General features: G+C 33.9%; 2 protein-coding genes across 2 annotated transcripts in view; one reads left to right on the top strand and one right to left on the bottom strand.

The window, feature by feature from the left end:
- The window catches only part of SAR1B (secretion associated Ras related GTPase 1B), a 56,566-nt gene extending 48,111 nt beyond the window's left edge, over positions 1-8,455 (bottom strand). The window contains exon 1 of the mRNA XM_031953032.1: positions 8,341-8,455. The gene's annotated coding sequence lies outside the window, so the exon portion shown is untranslated. The remainder of the gene's footprint in view (positions 1-8,340) is intronic.
- SEC24A (SEC24 homolog A, COPII coat complex component) overlaps positions 421-21,966 on the top strand; it is an 81,175-nt gene continuing 59,629 nt past the window's right edge. Inside the window, exon 1 of the mRNA XM_031953031.1 lies at positions 421-675. The gene's annotated coding sequence lies outside the window, so the exon portion shown is untranslated. The remainder of the gene's footprint in view (positions 676-21,966) is intronic.

Raw genomic sequence — 21,966 nt, 5'->3', positions numbered from 1 at the left:
ATCTTATGAAATTCATGGTTTCATTTTTTAACCTGAAAATGTTTATGTTTGTTAGTGTTCGTCAAGTTCAGAATGACAAAAAGTTAAAAAAAAATGTTTAATTAACATGCAGGAGTTTGATTAAATGACTTCTAAAGTCCTTTCCATTTTTAATATTCCTTGAGCATAAATCCCTCGGTTCTCAACAAAATACTGCCTTCATTGCCTACAAAAGCTAACCTTATCACTCTGCACTAGACATAGAATGGTTTCTCCCTTTTCTTGCTTCCCCTTTCCCTCACTTCATGTTGTTTCCCCCTTCCATGCCACTTTTCTGGGAATGGTTGCCCCCTGATTCAATCACAATAAGGACAATATAAACCAGCTAGTAAACCTCAACAAAAGCAGGGAGAGACTGTAAGCTACAATCAAATTAACTGGTCATGTCAGGGTTATAACTAATAATTCTGTCTCCTTGGTCAGATAGTGAATAAAGATGGCTAGAAGAGAAGAGAGACCTTGCTGACGGTCTGTGGACACAAGGTTAAAATGGAACAGAGACTCTAGCATATGATTGATCCAGAAGAGACAGTGAAAAATACTAGTACTATGTTCCTATGGTGGAAATATCTTGAGGCTACTAGTGAGCAAACTGCCAGGGAAGCAGTGAAGACTCATCAGGGGAGTCCATCTGAGGTATGACTATAGAGGTAGGCAAGGGGAAGTGTATTTTGGCAAATTCATGTTTTAACTACTTTTACTAACTAGATGCTCTATAGTTTATTATTGTTTCTGCCTACAAGAGCTGTCTGCATCCTCTAAATTTCAGAATCTTGGTTCTGTTTACTTTTTCTCTTAAATCTTTCTTTTCCTCCTTCTTTCCTGTATCCACTTCAAAGAAAGACTCAGGCCTGAAGTCCTCCTTATTCTGGAAGGCATTATGAGAACAGCAAAATATCCTATGCCTTTTAGCCAAAGATATAACTAAATGTTAATCTTCTCAAGTATGTTTGTGCAAACAGATAAGGAAGATTTTCACACTCATCTCAAATATCCCTCATTATAATTACTAAAATACTGTATATTTTCTTCTGACTGGGACAAGAAATCATATTTGTCCTATCTACAAAAGTCTTCTTATTAAAATTGGTGATGTCAATTCTTCACTCAGAGCCATCATTAAACAGATATGAAAAAGGAATAAACAAAAAGAGCACCAGTGTCACTGCTTTTTTCCATCAGCAAATTTTGCTAAAATACTAATCTCTGTCTACAGTGTTTATTTACAAAGAACACACAGTTTCATTTGGTTGTTATACAGTGCTGGTTATCTTACTGAAAAAGTTTTTGCTATTAATCCACTGAAAAAGTACAGCAAATCAAAAGAGAGAATAATTATTTACCCAAGAAGGTCCTGTTTGTTCAGAAATATTTATCATGGAAAAGTTGAATGCAAGTTTATTATTTACATAATTCTGGAAATGTAAATGCAAGATAAAGTAATATAAGGAAAATAATTTAATATTAAGATAGATATCCCATCTATAAAATAGCAGAATCTTTGGGACATAGCAATTAGAGTAACATTATGCAGCATATCTTACATAGAAACACTTCTGGATTTTTTTTTTTTACTTGGATGAGACCTGAAATTTAACTGGTGTAGTCTTCTCTCAGTGTAGGAATTCCCTTCACAAATGCAGATGAGCAACTCTTCTACAACATATATTCTTAAAATGAGTTACCTGAGATGCTAAGATGTTACTTAACTTGCCTATGGTCCCACAATTAATATTTAGCAGAGGTAAGCATTCTTCTATCCCATGTTGCCTCTCTGTTCATTTGATCTTAGAAGCATAGTTCTCATTGCACACTAAAAACTTAATACTAACAAGTGTCAGAATGTTAGAAGGAACCTTACATATCATTTTGTCCAGTCCTTTCATTTTATATATGAAAGATATAGATGAAAAAATTGGAAGCCAGACAAGTAAAGATAACACTAAAACTTGATATATGCTAAATAATTTTCATAAAATGTGATCTTAAGAAATTATAATAAAAATAATTTCTCAGATTCATATTCTTACTTTTCCTAAAATGTTGGTACAGGGCAAATGCTTTTTTTCTCACCTATAGTTTGTTAGAAACTCTTCAGAATATTCAAAAGACTGAAATTTAGCTTCTGAAGAACAAAAGAGAAAAGCTAGAGATTGAATAAAAGATTTAAAAAATAGATAATCTTTTACTTTTATAATTGTTTTTATGTTATATAATATATTATGTAATATCACATCACATACAATATTATATTATGTATGTTGTATAACATATTAATAGCTGTTAATATTGGTTCAACTAGTATCTACTGATATGGATTTTTTTTTCTTTTAGTTAAATATGTGTAATTTCTTTTAAACATAGTTCCATACTTGTCATGTTGTACAAGAAAAATTAGATCAAAAGAGAAAAAACAATGAGAAAGAGAAAAACACAACAAACAAACACCACGGTCAACAACAAAAAAGTAAAAATACCATGCTGCAATCCACACTCCATCTCCATAGTTGTCTATCTGGATGTGGATGGCCACATTCCATTCCAAATCTATTGGAATTATCTTGAATCACCACATTGTTGAAAAGAGCTAAGTCCATCACAGTTGATCATCATATAATCTTGTTGTTACTGTGTACAATGTTCTCTTGGTTCTGTTCACTTTACTCAGCATCAGTTCATGTAAGTCTTTCCAGGCTTTTCTGAAAGCAGCCTGCTCATCATTTCTTACCAAATAATAATACTGCATTACATTTATATACCATAACTTATTCAGCCAATCCCCAAATGATGGGTACCCACTCAATTTCCAGTTCCTTGACACTACAAAAAGAGCTACTGCAAACATTTTTAAACATGTGGATCTTTTTTCCCTTTTTAATGATCTTTTTTGGGATACAGACCCAATAGTGAGATTGCTGGATCAAAGGATATGCACATTTTTATAGCTCTTTGGGCATTTTTTGGATATTTCTTTTTAAATATTTCATCTTCTCTAATCAAAACCCTTTAAAAACCCAGAAATGTTTATTAAAACAAAACAAAACAAAAGTCCAAAGAGAACTTGAACGAATCAATCTCTGTTTCCAAAGGAAAAAGTTAAGAATTGGACATTGTAGGGGTAGCTAGGTGGCGCAGTGGATAGAGCACCAGTCCTGAAGTCAGGAGGATCTGACCTCTTCCTAGTTATGTGACCCTGAGCAAGTTACTTAACCCCAATTGACTTGGCAAAATAAATAAATAATAAAAACATTTTTAAAAATTACACATTGTTCTAGAGTTGTAAGTAAAGCAGAGTTGTAATTCATCATAATCAGCAAAGTTATACTAAATGGCCAGTAAACATCTACATAGAAATAGCAAGTTGTTTATGGTCCCACATGCATTGTATATAATTAATGCCTGAATAGTGTGCTATAGTTATATAATAGTATTATAGTATATGAGGCTAAAGGAATTTTGAATAAATGGACTCCTTTTTGACCACCTTCACTCCTCACCCATGATCAGGATTCAGGTATCAAAATACTCCAGTGAGCAGGTCTGGACAGGTCAAGTAAACAAATTCCTGCAATAACATGCCCAAAAAAAGGTCTCAATCTATATTCTGAATACCAGGAAGTATGCAGCATATTTCATCATGACTTTTCTTGAATCATCATTGTTGGTGGAATTGTGAACAAATTCAACCATTCTGGAGAGCAATTTGGAACTATGCTCAAAAAGTTATCAAACTGTGCATAGCCTTTGATTCAGCAGTGTTTCTACTGGGCTTATATCCCAAAGAGATATTAAAGGAGGGAAAGTGACCTGTATGTGCAAGAATGTTTGTGGCAGCCCTTTTTGTAGTGGCTAGAAACTGGAAATTGAATGGATGTCTATCAACTGGAGAATGGGTGAGTAAATTGTGGTATATGAATGTTATGGAATATTATTGTTCTATAAGAAATGATGAGCCGGATGAATACAGAGAGGCTTGGAGAGACTTTTATGAACTGATGCTAAGTGAAATAAGTAGAACCAGGAGATCATTATACACTTCAACAACAATACTATATGAGGATCAATTCTGATGGAAGTGGCTGTCTTCAGCAATAAGAGGATCCAAATAAGTTCCAACTGATCAGTAATGAACAGAACTAGCTACACCCAGAGAAAGAACACTGGGAAATGAGTGTGGACTGCTTACATTTTTGTTTTTCTTCCTAGGTTATTTTTACCTTTCTAAATCCGATTTTTCTTGTGCAACAGGAGAACTGTCTAAATATGTACACATATATTGTATTTAAGATATACTTTAACATGTTTAACAAGTATGAGACTGCCTGGCATTTAGGGAAGGGAGTGAAGGAAAGGAAAAGTTGGAACAGAAGTGATTGCAAGGGACAATGTTGAAAAATGACACATGCATGTGTTCTGTCAATAAAAAGCTATAATTAAAAAAAAATTCCAACACACACACACACACACACACACGCACAAAAGAATTAACTGTCCATCTCTATAGACCATCCATATTATCATCATCTAGGCCATAGACATTTTTTACCTACTTGATTTTTCCTAAGTGAATTTTAGGTTCACCTCTGAATGATTGTGCATCTCATTTAGTAAGTCCTTCAATGTCATTCATCTTATATTGTGATGTCCAGAAAATATATTTGCAAAAAAAATTCACCATGAAAATAACTGAAATATACTATGTAAAAGAGCACCAATTGTACGCCAAGGTTCAAGTGCAACTTTTGATACTACTTATATCTTCAGTCACTTAAACTCCAATAGGTTTCATTTTTCTCATCCATTAAATGAGCAGATTAGACTAATTAGGGTCTGAGGATCCTTCTATCTTCAGCTCTACTATCTGATGTCCCTATGATCTGTTGTAGAGGATAAGTTAGAGGAATTCTAGAAGGAATTTGGTAAAATCCTCCAAATTCAATCAGCATGGTGGAGTGGATAGAGAGCCAACCTCAAAGCCAATAGGGTTCAAAGCCTACCTCTGACATTTATTTAGTGACTCTAGGCCAGTAATTTAACTTCTCAGTGCTCTGATGACTCTCAGAGAACTAATCTCTATGCCTAGAGTCCCTAAAAAGAAACTGTATTAGTAATTAGGGATACAAAAATAAAGATGAAACCATCCTTGCCTTCAAGGGACTAGTATACAAATAAGTATAGTATTAAAAGGAAAATTGAGAAGGCAAAATTATGAAAGTTTCACAGAGGGAAGAAGGTAGAAGGTAAGCATTGTGAAATGGCATAGACTAAGAAAAATCTTAATAAAATGTGAAGACAGGAAAGAGAATTCTGAGTTCATAGAATAACTAGTTGTCCAATTTGGTTTGAATGTAGAACTTGTGAAAGGGAAAAATATGAAATAAGGTTGCTATAAGTGGAGCCATATTTTATAGAGCCTTATGTAGAAGGGTAAATATTTGTGAAAGTCCACAAATTCATATTTATGGAAAACTCTGACTCCTAGGCTTTACTGATGTCAGACTACCTCTTCTGGGTATGATGAACCTTTTGGGGAAACTCTCACATCTCATGCTTGTTGTTCTTGATTTAATTCACTTGGATCTACCTCAGTCTAATATCGGGCATTTCCCTGCTTAAAATATCAAAGATGAAAAATAACCAGATACATCTAAACCATTCCTTCCCAATTAAAAAAAAAATTCCAGGATAATTACAAAATTACTTCCCTTCATATTCCAGTCAAACTGGTCTTCTTGATATTCCCTATACATATCATTTTATTTCCCCTCTCTTTGCTTTTGCAATATCCCCTATTTCAGAATATTCTTCCCCCTCACCTTGGAGAAAGCTAAGAGGTACAATACCACTGAGCCTGGAGTCAGGAAGATCTGATTGCAAAGCTGATCTCAAATGCTTGCCAGCTGTGTGACTCTAGGAAAATCACCTAACCTTTGTTTTCCTTTAGCTTCCTCAATTATAAAATGTAGATAATAATAGTAACAACTCTTCCAGGATTTCGGTGAAGATTAAATGAAATAATATTTTCAAGCACTTAGCACAATATCTGACACATGGTGTAAACACTATACAAATCTTATTATCTTCTCTCTCTATTACCCTTTAACACTTAAGCTCCATAGGCTTATGGAATCCATAGCATTTTTCAAGGGTTATTTCAAGTGCTACCTCCTACAAATCTTTATCTTTCTCCCAAATTTGTTAGTAACATTCCCCAATCCAGAAATCATTTCCTATTACTTCTACATATGTTTTATATTTATTCATTTATGTACATTTCATCATCTGATCTCAGTAGAATTGTAAGCTCCTTTGAAATCTCTAGAAGTTTGGTCTTTGAGAAAAAACTGTAATATTTTAAAAAATAGTATTAAAAAACCTGTCAAAATGTAAATAAAAAGAAAAACATGAGGGGAAAAGTCAGGAATGAAGAAAATTTTTATTGAAAAAATGTTCAGAGAACATAAAGAAAAAGGAAGAGAGAAGAAAAGGGACTTAGGAATGATAGTCACCAAATGAATGGAAGAAATGTATGGAAAAAAGTAACAGTGGAACAGGGCTTATATTCTGGAGAATCTACTCTAAATCACTGGAATTTGAAGAGCAAATGTAAAAATTGTAATATAATTTTTTTAAAAAAAGATATAAGAAGTCAGGGGCAGCTAGGTGGCACAGTGGATAGAGCACCAGCCCTGAAGTCAGAAGGAACTGAATTCAAATTTGGTCTCAAACATTTAACACTTCCTCTCTGACCCTGGGTCACTTACCCCCAATTGCCTCAGGAAAAAAAAAAGATATAAGGGGTTTTTATCTTCCAAGATCTTCTTGTATTAAAGGACAGCATTGCTTCTATGTTCCCTCGCTATAAGCAATAGAGAGCCAGAGATGGGGGTTAGTAATTTGAATTTAGTGCTCTATCCACTGCGCCACCTAGCTCCCCACATTTGGAAAATCAAAAAAGAAAATTGAAAGTAAAAATACCACTGAATTGGTAACTTCTAGGAGGTTTTTTTTGGGGGGGAAGCTAATTAAATTGTAGGGTGATCTGATTTTTTTTTAAAAGAGAAGTTTCTTTTTTTAAAATATGTCAGCATCAAAAAAAATGGAGAATTCATAGCAAGGGAAGTTGAATAAGAAAAATCTCAGACTTTATTTTACCTAGTTGTATACTAACAAATGGATATCTTAGATAGAATGGATCAATACTTTAAAAAAAAATACAAAATACCCAGAATAACAGAACAAAAATATAGAGAATCAAAATTATAATTTCAGAACAATAAATTGAGTAAGATATAAATGAAATTCCAAAGAAAAAAGCCACAGAACTAGATTTCTTGAGTGAATTCTATCAAACTTTTGAATAATTCCAATATTACAAGAACCTTTTGCAAAATGTAAGAAAAGAAGGAATCTGACCAAATTCCTTCTATGATACAAATATGGTCCTGATAGCTAAAGCAGGAAGAGACAAAAAAAGAAAAGAAAATCATAAATCAATATCCCTAAATATTATTGATAAAATGTTGAATAAAATATTAACACATCTGCTACAATATTTCTTTAAATTATAGTTTTATAAGGTTGGAATTATGCCAGAAATTCAGATATAAATTTCTGGGTCAGATCACTATTAGGAAAACTATAAACTCTAACTCTTGAGCTATGACATAATGCAATTTTTATCTATTCAATTAGCCCTCACAATTATGACACTTTCAGATCTTACAGACAACCATTTACTTAATGATAGGCCAAAGAAATATTATAGATACTAATATATTAACTACAGATAACTAATATACAGCAATGTATAAATATGTATATATGTATGTATATATATATATACATATATATGTATAATAAAATACATCACAATATACACATAAAACCAAATCATACTCTTAGAACAATAACCTCAATATACATGGTGAGAAGAAACCCACACAAAAGAACTTGACAGGAAGCACATAAGGGGGAGGGGGAGGTGAAGTCAGTGCTAAGAGTAACTTACAACTCTGTACATCAGACATCAATGTTATTGGTCTTTTCAGGAATATCTGAACCATATAAAACTTTCTCTGATCACTGCTTATCCTCACCATTCTTCAGATGGGGAAATAGTTTTCCCTGCTCAAATATAGCATTTACAAGTTCTTCCAATTTACCATCCCTCTTAAGTCAGTGTTAGAAAGTCTTAGCTCTTAATATTAATAGCAACTCTCTATATGTCAAAAATCATGAAGCTCATCAAAATGGCAATATCTGAGTTAAACAGATCTACTGAGACAATTATTCACTAACCTAGATGTTGTTTTATCCAATCAGGGTGAATCTCATAACACAATTCAAATTGATTTTTTTAAACTAGCATAACAGGACCTTATAAGAAGCTTCACCTCTCATTAATTCTAGATGACTTTGAAGAGAATAGCTATCCCTGACAATCGTATCCAATGAAGTCACTTCTCTCTCCACCAATCAGGAATCAGTCAGTTGAAGTTTTCTGTCAGCTGACTTCTTTGAACTGGTCCAACTCTTTTCAGCATTCTTCCTGGGTCTTCAAATGTCCTCTGGTTCCTGTACCCAGTTCTTTTTTTTTGGTGATTTAAATGAGAAGCTCCTGATTCACAGTGATTCGTCATTCACAAAAAGTCATAATTCCTCCAAATTTTCCTTACAAATCAATAATTCTTTAATCATCTCAATTTCAAAGTGTTTATGTTATTTCTCATTTTTTAAGTATCCAAACAGAGGCAAATGAGCTGAGGTACCCATGATGTTTATATCTCTGAAGGTTTCAATATGATTCAATATTTCTTTGTATTTTTGAAACTACTTCTTTATACTCTATCTTTTTATAATATTAAACTATTCCCACACAAGAAAAAAATTTGAATCTTTTATTTTTTTCTAAATTTAATTTATCTATTACATTTTAAGTTCCAAACTGTCTCTCCTTCCTCCTTCCCTCTCTATCCTGCAATAAAGACACAGATTTATAAATATATGTAAACCCATACTATTCATACATCTATTTATCAGTTCTTTTTCTGAACACAGATAGCATATTCTTTCATAGGTCCTTTGTACTTAATTTGAATATTTATAATCAGAATAATTTAGTGGTTCCCAATTGTTCAACATTACTGTTACTATATATAACTATCTCTTGGTTCTATTCATTCCACTTTCATTATTTCATGTAAGTCTTTCCACGTATTTTTAAAATTAACCTGCTCATCATCTCTTATAGTACAAATAAAATTACAACCCAATCATCTTTTTTAGCTATTCCCCATTATCCCTTCAATTTATATATTTTTTTGTCACCGCAAAGGGAATTGCTATAAATATTTTAGAATAGAAAGATTCTTTTCCTTTTTCCTGATCACCTTGGTAAACAGACTTAATAGTGGTATTGTTAGGTCCAAAGGTATCCAAACAGTTTTATAACTCTTTGGGCATAATTCCAGAATGCTCTCCAAAATGGTCGGCACTGTTCACAGTAATACCAACAATGTATTAGCACCTCAATTTTTCTACATTCCCTCCACATTTGTCATTTTCCCATTCTTTCATTTTAACCAATCTGATAGGTATGAGATGATATCTTAAAATTATTTTAATTTGCATTTCTCTAATCAGTTATGATTTAGAGCATTTTTATATATAGTTTTGATTTCTTCATTGAAAATCTGCTTGTTTTGGCCAATTACAATAGTCTTGTGATGGAGAGAGCCGTCTTCATCCAGAGAGGAGACTATGAGGATTGAATGTGGATCACAACATAGTATCTTCACCTTTTTTGTTGTTGTTCTTATTTACTTGCTTGTGTTTTTCTTTCTCATTTTTTCCCTTTTGATCTGATTTTTTTTTATTGCAGCATGATAAATATGGAAATATGTTTTTTTTTTTAGAAGAATTGCATATGTTTAACCTATATTGGATTGCTTGCCTAGGAGAGGGAGAAGGTGGGGAGGGAGGAAGAAAAATTTGAAATACAAGGTTTTGCAAGGGTAAATGTTGAAAGCTATTTTTTGCATGTATTTTGAAAAATAAAAAGCTATTATTATTTTTTTAAAAACCAGAAGAACTTTAATGGGATTCACATTTGAGGGAGACTTCAATTATAGCTATATGTACTTAGTAATTAAAATAGATTTTAAAATATAAAAATTAATTACTAGATTTTAAAATTATTTAAAAAAAAAAAAGAAAACCTGCTTGTTTGTATCTTTTGACCTCTTATCAATTGGGGAATGATTTATATTCTTATAAGTTTGACAAATGACAAATTTGAGATTGGAAACTTTTATCTGAGAAGCTAATAATTTTTCTAGATTTTCCACTTTTCTTCTAATCTTGCTTACATTGATTTTATTTGTATAAAACCTTTTTTAATTTAATATAATCAAAATGATACATTTTACATCTCACAATGCTGTTTCTTGTTTATTCATAAATTCTTTATCTATAAGTCTATAAGATAATGTGTTCCAAGTTCTTTGTCTTTATATTTTGTAACACTTCATTTTATGACCCAAACCATCCAAATTCCTTCTGAAAGTTCCTTCTTTCTACATATAAGCTGTTTTTATTAAAACAACATTACCTTCCTACTTTCTGGGGGTATCAATGTTCTATAACAGTGGCAATATTTTACATGATTTAACAAGGAATATAAATTTTTCCCTTTACATAAAAAATACTTTTTAAACCCTTTTCATCACTAAACTACGTGATAGAAAAATGTCATGTATCTTATGAGACTTCCACTTTGTAAACAGGATTACAAATCTCAATGAAAATATATCTTTTACTGTCAAATGCAATAGATTTCTTGTGCTTATCACTTTCTTACTACAGGCCTTAAACCTTCCAAGCTGGATCTCACTATCAGTATATAGCACAAAGGTCTTATTTGGAATTGCAAAAGCCAGCACTAATGTAGATGAGGTAATTGGCCAAATTCTAAAAATTTGTTTTTACTTCTTGTCTGAATGACCTGCAAAGATGTCAGGTCATTTTGCCTTTTTAACTCTTGTAGTTTTAGATCTTTCTGAAACGTACTTATAAAGGCAAGGGAAGGGATAAGGGTGGGTTGGAGGTGTCAATGAATGATTTAGCAATTATAACATAATTCCTCACAAATTTCCAAGAATAGAAAACCAATCCTTGAAACTTCTTTAGTTCTCAAAAATTCATGAGATGATACCAGCTGTCAAGAGCTTTTTTCTTTTTCTGGGCCAATATTCACTCTTTATTGCTACCTACTCTGTTGAATCACATTCATAACAAATGCTCTGAGCGACTGGAACTAGTTAATGGACAACTTTAACTTTAGGTTCTTTCAATCAATCTAATACTTTAATCAAAGAATCATAAAATCACAGAATTTGAAGAATGGAAGGGAGATTAGCGGCCATCTAGTGGAAATCCCAAAGGAATCTGCTTGAACATCTCCAAGGAGGAGAATATATCATCTCAGAGGCAGTCCATTCTAGTGTCTAGTTTGAGACTCCTATTATTAGTAGGAAGCTTTTCCTGACTTCAGGCTTAAATTTGCTTCTTTGCATCTTCAGGGCATCATTCCTTACACCCTCTGTAGCCCAACAAAACAAAAATCTCTCTTCTGCTTGACAATCATTCATATACTTGAAGGCAACTATCAAGTTTGCTGCCAGTCTTCTTGTCTCCAAGTCAGTTTTCTTCAATTATTTCAACAAAGTCAATTAGATGGCATGGTGGATAGAGGGCTGAAGGAAAAGGCAAGAAACCCTACGTTCAAATCCTACCTCAGACACTTAATGACTCTGTGACCCTGAGCAAATTATTTAACCTGTTTGTCTCAGTTTTCTCATCTATAAAAAGAGGATAATAAAATCATCTTCCTCATAGACTTGTCAGCATAAAATGAGATAATCTTTGTAAAATGTTTTGCAAATCTTATACTATATAAATTAAATATACATATATATATATATACATACACACATATGTAGTTTTTTAAATTAAATGTTCCTCGTTATGTCATGGACTAAAGGTCCTTTGTTATCCTAGTTGTCCTCCTCTGGACACTATCTTATCAGTGTCCTTTTTATACTATGTTTCTCAGAAGTGAACACAACATTCTAGTGGATGTCTGACTAGGGCAGGGTACATAGGTACTGTCAACTCCCTCTTCCTGGAAGTTAATGCCTCTCTTAATGTAGCCCAAGATATAAACATTTATGGTTGCCACATCACACTAATAATTCAAATTGAACTTGCAAAACTAGAACTTAGAGAGATCTTTTTTCAGACAAACTATTCTCTTAACAATAGTTTCTCCATATTTTATTTGTGAAGTTGATGTTTGTATCTGAGCATTTTATCTTCTTAAATTAGGTCATAACACCTCACCTGTCATAAGCTTTTGGGATACTTCCACAGTTGTGCAGCTTGTTGACTATCTTTCTAAGCTTTGTTATCATCTAAAAATCCAATAAGCATGCCAATCTATCTTTATCCAAATCACTTATGAAAAATTGGCTATTTCTAATTACTATTTTTATTTCTAGATATTCATCTATAATGAATAGATGACCATAATAATAGATAATCATCTATTTAGTTTCATTCTTGGACCTTTTTCATTCCTCCTGAGCTGATTTCCCCTATAGAACAGTTAGACCTTCCCTATTTTCCTTGGAAACATTAGAAATCTGTATTCCTCAATTTAGGGTGCACGTCAGACTGCCTACAATTGATTGCCTCTCTTTACTTTCAGAGAGAGGTCACTTCCAGTTCCGGCAGGGCTCCCATCATTTCTAACTTTCTTTCTTCTTAAGTGAGAATCAGATCCATAATGAGATTCTAATCTCATTGCTCCATCTTTTTATGAGATATGATATTTTCACCAAAATAAGTCAAAAAGTTAACTCTTTTACTTTTAACAGAAAGAATTCCAGCAGATATCTGGATAACTGAAGTTCTATATGACTCCTATATGACTGCCTTTGTAAAAAGTTTGAGATGTTTTCCAACTTCTTCATCGATTTTCTTTTTCTATCTAGGTGATTTGTAGTATAATTCAAAAACAAATTACTTTTGTTTCTACATTTATTGAACTTCAGCCAAATATTTTCTGCTATAATTCTTCCTTTTGATTCCTAGATTTTTGCATATGAGTGATATAGTTCAGATGAAAGCAACAAATTAACAAATTTTATTGCTATTCAAAAGGGGATATGGACATAGCTACTAACAGAGACTTTGCAAGCTCCATGCTCATATTATTGTTGTTTTTTGTCTTTTGTTCTTGAAAAGGCCCATGACATGGGGGAGGTAATGCCATGACATCCAAATGAAATGGATTTAAGTAAGGGAGGGCTATGCAAGGTCACCTGCTTCACTTTCCCCTCCAGAGCCATTTGGGTGTAGTGGCAAGATACAGATCAAGAGGATTAGAGATGGTCCTGGATGAAAAGAGAGCATTGGCCTTTTTAAGTTAAGATCATCAACAGGTTTCAGTTTGACTGAGGCTGCACCCATTGAGTGATTCAGGCTAAGTAGCAATTTAAGGAAAGAATCTCCTCTTTTGCTTAGTCCAGAAAAAAAAAATCTAAATACATTAATAAATGATTGAATGAATCTAGAAGGGGAAGACGCTCAGGATTTCTAGCCAATGCTGAAATGATTGCTATTTACGTTCAATCTGAGTCCCTCCCTGCTTCTTTCCCTCCTTTCTTTCTTTCTACCGTTTACTGATATTAGGTGGCAGAGAGGAGGGATGGAGGGAGAATCTACAATCCACTTGAAAAATCCACAGTAACCATTTGAGACAATGACTTAGTATAATACTGATAGAAAAACATCTTGTTATTTCTAGAACCAGCAGAGTTGATGTATGTGGTTTGAGGACCAAAATGATGTGGGTGGTGTAGACATCAGATGATGGTAGGCACCAAAAGTTGGGGTTCAGTCATGTGAAGAATTCGCAATGGCCATTCTCTTTGGCAAAAAGTAGATTTATTTAAGGAAGAGGTTACAAAGTGAGGAGATACAATAGATACTAGAAATGGTAAATATGAAATAGTGTGGGAGAGCATATGAAAGACAAGTTCCTCAGTGGAACTCATATTTACCCAGTAGAAAGGGAGCACCTCATGAGGTTGAGGCATGCCTTTAGCTGGCAGGCTAAATCTTGAAAGGGACAACACTCTAAAAGAGTTATCTATAAGAAGTAGGGTTGGGAAGCATAGTGGAGTTAGGTGAGATACCACATGGCAAGAGAAAAGGAGAAAGGGAAAGACACCATGAGACAGAGTGCCATGCTAGACTGACCCAAAGGAAAGCAACAGCCATGGGATGGCACATAAGTAGATTTTACAGGAAAAATTTAATCTCAGGGACATGACTGGGATTTCCAGTGGGGTATGGTGAATGAGACTGCTTGAAACCTCTACAGAGGGTGGGTCTCAAGGGTTTAATATAAATTTGATTTCAGATTGTACACCTCCCAGAGGGTGGGACCATTGATCTAAACTCATCTCAATCAGAGCTTTCTCCTTGCCTGCCTCAGGGCTAACCACACCTAACATTGAAGACCTCATTAGAGTGAAGGTATTTTCCAAATTGCCTAATAAGAAATGAGGGAAGTAGGAAGCCTAACCTTAATCATGCCTATCTAAAAAGAAGCTGAAAAGAGGAAAGAGATTAATGCCCAGTCTTTTGGTTTAGTAACCTTGGCACACTGTCATCCCAGAGAGTTGGGGCCATCAGTTAGGCTAGTTTTTATTGGTTTGATAAATATGTCTACTTTATATAGGGTATGTATGTTGCCTATGTAAAATATGTATTCAAGTGTTTTTGTTGTTCTATCTTGCCTGACTCTTTGTGACCCGACCATATGGGGTTTTCTTGGCAAAGATACTGGAGTGACATTTCTTTTTCATGTTTTAATACAGAGAGGGTGACACAGCTATTAAGTTTCTGTTCCCAGGGTAAGTTACTCTTCCAGTACTGAGCTACCTAAACTGCCTCATGTATCTATATGGGTTTGTCTAAATGCAGCTGGCAGGGCAAAGTGAACAGTTATCTCTGGAATATTGCCAATCCCTCCCAAGGGGCCTTTGATTCTTTATTAAAATAGAAGAGGAGTTTAGAGCTACAAGGCAGACCTCCTTTACTCTTTTCAGAGAGGGAATATCAGACCAGAATTATATTATACAAAGAGCATCTCTCTCCACCAATAAAAGTCTTGCACAAATACATCAGGCTTAAACCCTGAGTCGTATTAATAAACTATGTTCAAACATCTGTTCCCCTTTTATTTATACTGTTTCTTTTGTATAAAGTATTTCCATCCAGAGCCATAGGCCCATCAAACTATAGGTTTTATCCCCATCAAGTCTCAGTAATATATACGAGGTCAACTTTGTTTCCTTGCTTTGGAAACCTTAAGCCGTTCTCTCTTGTTGCCTAAACCTTTGAGGCCAAAATTTGACTGCTATCTCCTTTTTCGGATTTTGTCTCCTGGGAACTTCTTTTCCTCCCATCCTTTTTAATTTAAAGCCTTTTTGAGGACTTGTGATTCCACAAGTCGCAGATACATTTTTAGTAGTCTTTGTTATAAGAAAGAAAAATTCAGCACCATGTATTTTGGGTACAAACCTGCCAATTTATTGATTAAATAATTTTAAGCATCTCTGTTTAGGGATAAAATACAAAGGAATAGAAATTCATTCTGCTTTTGAAAAATCTCTCTAAGGAATTAACATACACACTCAATATGGGCTTAGAAATCATTTTACCTTGTAGGAAATTAGGAGGGGAAGGAATATAAGAAGGGGAGGGGGGATGGGGAGTGTGATAGAAGAGAGGACATATAGCGGGGAAGAGTTGGTTAGAAGCAAAACTTTTGAGCAGGGACAGGGTGAAAGGAAAGAGAGCATAAAGAATTTTGAAGCAAGTTTCTCTGATAAAGGCCTTATTTCTTATTTGTAATAGGAACTGAGACAAATTTATTTAAAAAAATTAGAGCCATTCTCCAACTGATAAATGATGGAAAGATATGAACTATTATGACCAAAGGACTATAAAATGATGCACATCCTTTGACCTAACAATACCACTACTAGGCATGAATCCAAAAGAGATTAAAAAAAAAAGAAAGGAAAAGACCCTATATATCCAAAATTATTTATGTCAGTTCTTTTCTCAGGGCAAAGAATTAGAAATTGAAGGGATATCCATCAGTTAGGAATGGCTGAATAAACAAACACTATTATATTTTTGATGGAATGTTATTGTTCCATAAGAAATGATGAACAAGATGCTATGAGAAAAACCTGAAAAGAACTCCATGAGCTAAAGCAAAATGAAATGTACATAGTACATAGTATAAAGTACATAGCAAACTTATGAGATGATCAGCTGTGAATGACTTTACTATTCTCATCAATATAATGATCCAAGACTACTCAAAAGGACTTATAATGAAAAATGCTATCCATACCTAGAGAAAGAACTGATTGTGTCTCAATACTTTTTTTTTTCTTGAGGCTTTTTTGGAGAAATTAGGGGGAAGATCTATGTTTTCTTTTGCAACATGACTTTTATGGAAATATTTTGCATGTGCATTTCGCATGTGCATTCTCAATGGAAAGGAAGGGTGAGAATCTGGAACTCAAATTTAAAAACAAATATAAAAATAAATTTACATGTAACTGGGGAAAATAAAAATATTAAACATAAAAAAATTAATTAAAAAAGAAAAATCTCTCTAAGCTTTCCATGTTTGAGTGATAATTTATAGATTTCAAGAACAAAGACAAACTTCATAATCAAGATAAGGGAAAAGATATGGGAGAACAGCTCTGACTTGTCAGACAGCACAATGGTGGCTTAACATTTGTTTTTAATCCTGGAGAATCATTTTTCCCAAATTTTTTCAATCCCTTTTTAACCATTCCTTTGAAGAATTATGGTTTTTTTTTGTTTTTGTTTTGTTTTTTATCTGACAAGAGATACTTCTATTAACTGAATTAATATTAAAACAAAACAAAACAAAACAAAAAAAAAAACCTCTTGCTCTTAGTCAATTGATTGCAGAGATTAATATTTCCTGGGCTGATCAGGCTGCTCCCTTTAGCAACTGTTTAGGGCCTTTGATAAAGATAGTTTTAAAAGATTTCAGTGTAGGTTTTTGTGTTAAAAACTGATAAGCTTTCTTGTTTAGATTAGACCAAGGACTTCAGACTAAAGTAGTGTCCTAATATTATTTTGCAATATGTAGCCTAATGAGGCCATAGGTCATGGTGGGGGTAGGGAGTATATATCTATAATTAGGTATAAATTAGGTGTGCTCTATCATTCTTATATTTTAATCCATTGTTCAAAAGTTCAAAGTCCATTCTCAACTATCATTTTATTAACCAGGTATTTAACTTTCTAAATTAATTTTTCTTTTCTGTATCTCTTGCCCTCAAAGAGTAACAGTGAGAAAACCATAATTTCTATTTTTGTGGTCTGTATGTTGCTCTTTGTCCAAAATCTTATAAACATAGGGAATACTTTTTATAGTCTTTCTGGCAATATCATTCTTGCTCACATGTCCTCCAAAATAGGTAGTTGTCATTCATTTTGATAAGTCCTAGGAGGCTCTTTTGGATACATTTCCTGGGAAGATAAGCCTCTGTGTTGCTGTGATCAGACTGACAAATAATATGCCAGTATTGTTCATCTCAGTACCACTGAACTGGGAATTATTATTAATAATTTTCAAATTTTTCTCTAATCTTTACTGGATGGTCTCTTACCTGACAGGTTCTGTGACTCCATTATAGCATTCTTTAGAAGACAAATAGCTTCTTTCTTTTTAGAAAAAACAATTCCCTTCTCTTCAGGAAAATCAGCAAATCTTATGTTAGTTTCTAATTGCATCCTTTATCTTTCTGTTGGAGGTGCAGGTTTAATGCTTTAATTTGGGTTTGGTGTTGAGATGAAATGAAGCACTTGGAAATCACTAAACATTTAACAAAGGAGAAGTTTACTTTGCCCTCACACAGCAAGAATATGCAACAAGGATATAGAAGTAATTTCTTTTGAAGCAGGTCCCTTACTTCCATCTGGAAACTGGGCTGACCACCACAGTATGGTAACTTGCAGATTGTCAAGTATATAACAAATCTCAAAGGTCCAGATTACATGTGGCAGATATATATTTTTTATATCCTTAGGCAAGGAAACTAAAACAAAAAGCTGTAGTCCAAGGAAGATCTTTCAAAAAACATTGGTACTATCACACTTCCCTCCTTCTTCCATTCTCAAACATTCTAATCAGAGGCACCCATATTCTCCCTGAGAATCTTTTTTCTTTTGAAACCTCACTTCTTTTTCCTTTAATAATACTTAACTTATAATAAATGATAGTTTAACCTGTAATACCTGTTACAGGGAGGCTGATATTACTTAATCGCTTGAACTCAGGAGTTCTGAGTTGTAGTAGGTCAAGTCAATTGGTTTTCAGTACTAAGTTTGGTGTTAATATGATGAGCCCTCAAGAAGTGGGGGTAAGGGGATGAGGCAGCTAGATTGTACAGTGGATAGAGTACTGACCCTGGAATCAAGAGGACCTGGGTTTAAATCCAGCCTCAGACATCAAACACTTATTAACTGTGTGACCCTGGACAAGTCAATTAATTCCAATTGCCTAGGGGGAGTTTAAAAAAAAAAAGTGGGTAGTGGCACTAGTCTGTCTTAAGAAAAGCAAACTGCCCCAGCTATTAAGTAAATTCATTCCTGTCATGTAGGATGTCTATCAGTTTCACTTTATTACAATCTCAAACTTGGTATGTTAGATAGTTTAACACAATCAATGTTAGTTGGTTCTGTTGGATTGTAATGACCTTGTGTCTTTTATGGTAGAAGTGAGGGAAGGACTAGGTGACTATACAGTACATATATATGTACATGTGCAATATGGCATCCATGACCATTATATGGTGGGTACTCTAAATGGTACAGAGAGGGAGTCCCTATTGTTGTGATGAGAGTAGTTAGGTAGATGCTAAAAAAGGTTGAAATGGAGAATTTCTGGCTATTATTCATGATATTTTGCTGACTTACAGCTCATTTTTGTGAAGTTGTATTTGTAACTACCATCTTCCATCCATTTTTGGCTAACTTTTAAGGCAGTTTTAACCTGATTGGAGGAGCTTACTTTTGATTTCTTTGGTTTAATCATTAATCTTTCTATAGCCTTTTCAGATATTTTCTGGGATTTATTGGATAAGAAGCCTTGGGAACATTCTCAGATCCCCTAATATGGAGGCACCATGAAAGGGCTTACCTGGGAATTCCCAGATCTCTTAACATGGAAATATTCTATGTCTTCTAGTACTTAGGTGGAGGCAGCTAAAAAGGGTGTTAGATTCTATTCTGGTTCACTCTTTTTCCTGAATTCACTTTCCTAATGTTTTCAGAGGATCATCTTTAGTTATCTACACCATGGGCAACATGAATTGAATGGGTAAGAATAGAAGGACTTTTTCCCCTTGTATTCTCAGGGAGAAATGGGCCTGGAGGTGTTTGTTTCCATTCTGTTTTGTTTATCCTTCTGAGTTTCAGGTGCTGTAGTGAACCTCACTTAGAGCCATAGAGACTTTGGAGCCAGTAAGGCAAGTAAATTGTTGCAGCCATTCAGTTTATCAGGGAAACCTCGAGAAGCTAAGGTACCTTGGACTCAAGCCTAAATTTGGACTTGGAACTTAGAACTGTGCTTTATAGAAACTGAGCTAAGCTATGAACCTAATACCCTCTCCAGAGACTGAAGTAGTAAAGGGGGGGAGGAGTGGATTATCCCTCTCCATTACTGAGTGAAGTGTATATTTTTGTTTACACTTTTGAAGTAAAATCAAATGTTAATGTTTAAGTGGAAGGGAGGGACAGGAAATCCATCTCTCTAACTAAGGGTACATCATCAATGAGAGCTAAAACTTTTTGCAAAAGATTCTTCTCTCCTATCAAGGGTACCAGAAAAACACGGGGAGAAGTGAAACCTGAACTTTAGGACGTAGGAAAATATGTTTTGAATTCCAAACACAACCTATTTTTAAATAGGTCACTGTATGTAAAATGACACTTGTAACCTTTGTTACAACCTCACCCATGGCTTTGGGTCACACTTTTTTTTGGTTAAATTCCTTAAGCCTGAAGAAAGGCAATATAACACTTCATTAGTTCTCTGCTGAGTACAAAATAAGAGTGTCCAAAAAGTGATAATACACCTAAGCCACCAGCCTTGTGGTCCTATCAGTCTCTGGCACATACTAGCCTTTCTAAAAGATTGTTAATATTCCCACTCACCACTAGGGACATTTAGCCAGAAATTACTGTTTCCTCAATCTGCTGATTTCATGTTTCAAGAGGCAGTACTGAATAGATCTAAAATTAATGTATGGCATAACATGGAATATTACTTAAAATACTAAATTTTTTCTTATTAAAGCCTTTTATTTAAAAAATATATGCATGGGTAATTTTTTTCATCATTGACCCTTGTAAAACCTTGTTTCCCCTCCTTCCCTCCACCCCCTTTCCTAACTGGCAGGTAGTCTAATACATGTTAAATATTTAAAATACATGTTAAATCCAATATATGTATATATATATTTATACAGTTATTTTGCCGCACAAAAAAAATCAGATCAAGAAGGAAGAAAAAGAAAAACTGAGAAAGAAAACAAAATGCAAGCAAATAACAGAGAGAATGAGAATGCTATGTTGTGGTCCACACTCAGGTCCCATGGTTCTCTCTCTGGGTGTAGACGGCTCTCTTCTTCACTGAACAAGTGGAATTGGTTTGAATCATTTCATTGTTGAAGAGAGCCACATCCATCAGAATTGATGGTCTGTTGTTATCATGTATAATGATCTCCTAGTTCTGCTCATTTTACTTAGCATCAGTTCATGTAGGTCTCTCCAAGCCTCTCTGCACTCATCCTGCTGGTCATTTCTTACAGAACAATAATATTCCATAATATTCATATGCCATAATTTATTCAGCCATTCTCCAATTGATAGGCATCCATTCAGTTTCCAGTTTCTAGCCACTACAAAAAGGTCTTTCACAAACATTTTTGCACATGTGGGTTCCTTTCCCTCTTTTAAGATCTCTTTGGGGTATAAGCCCAGTAGAAACACTGCTGGGTCAAAGGATATGCACAGTTTCATAATTTTTGAGCATAGTTCCAAATTGCTCTCCAGAATGGTTAGATTCATTCTCAGGTTCACCAACAATGTATTAGTATCCAATTTTCCTACATCCCCTCCAACATTGGTCATTATCATTTCCTATCCTTTTAGTCAATCTGAGAGGTGTGTGGTATCTCAGAGTTGTCTTAATTTGCATTTCTCTGACCAATAGTGATTTGGAGCATGTGACTACAAATAGTTTCAATTTCTTCATCTGAAAATTGTTCATATCCTTTGACCATTTATCAATTGGATATAAATTATTATATTTGAGTCAATATTATAAATTTGAGTCAATTCTCTATAATTTTAGAAATGAGGCCTTTATTAGAACCTTTAGATGTAAAAATATTTCCCCAGCTTATTGCTTGCCTTCTAATCTTGTCTGAATTAGTTTTGTTTGTACAAAAACTTTTTAACTTAATATAATAGATATAATTATCTATTTTTTGATCAATAATAATGTCTAGTTCTTCTTTGGTCATAAATTCCTTCCTCCTCCACAGATCTGAGAGGTAAACTATGTTCTTCTAATTTGTTTATATCATTTTTTATGTGTAGATCATAAAGCCATTTCCACCTTATTTTGGTATACTGGGAATATACTTGGTATACTATAAAGCAGGTCTAAAATACTAAATTTATACCCAATTCATGAGCCCCCATTCTGTCTTTTTAGGCTTTCCTTCT

This window comes from Sarcophilus harrisii, chromosome 2, assembly GCF_902635505.1.
Source record: "Sarcophilus harrisii chromosome 2, mSarHar1.11, whole genome shotgun sequence".
NCBI lineage: Eukaryota > Metazoa > Chordata > Mammalia > Dasyuromorphia > Dasyuridae > Sarcophilus > Sarcophilus harrisii.
The sequence above is the reverse complement of the archived record's forward strand: the minus strand, read 5'-3'. Positions and strand labels throughout refer to the sequence as shown.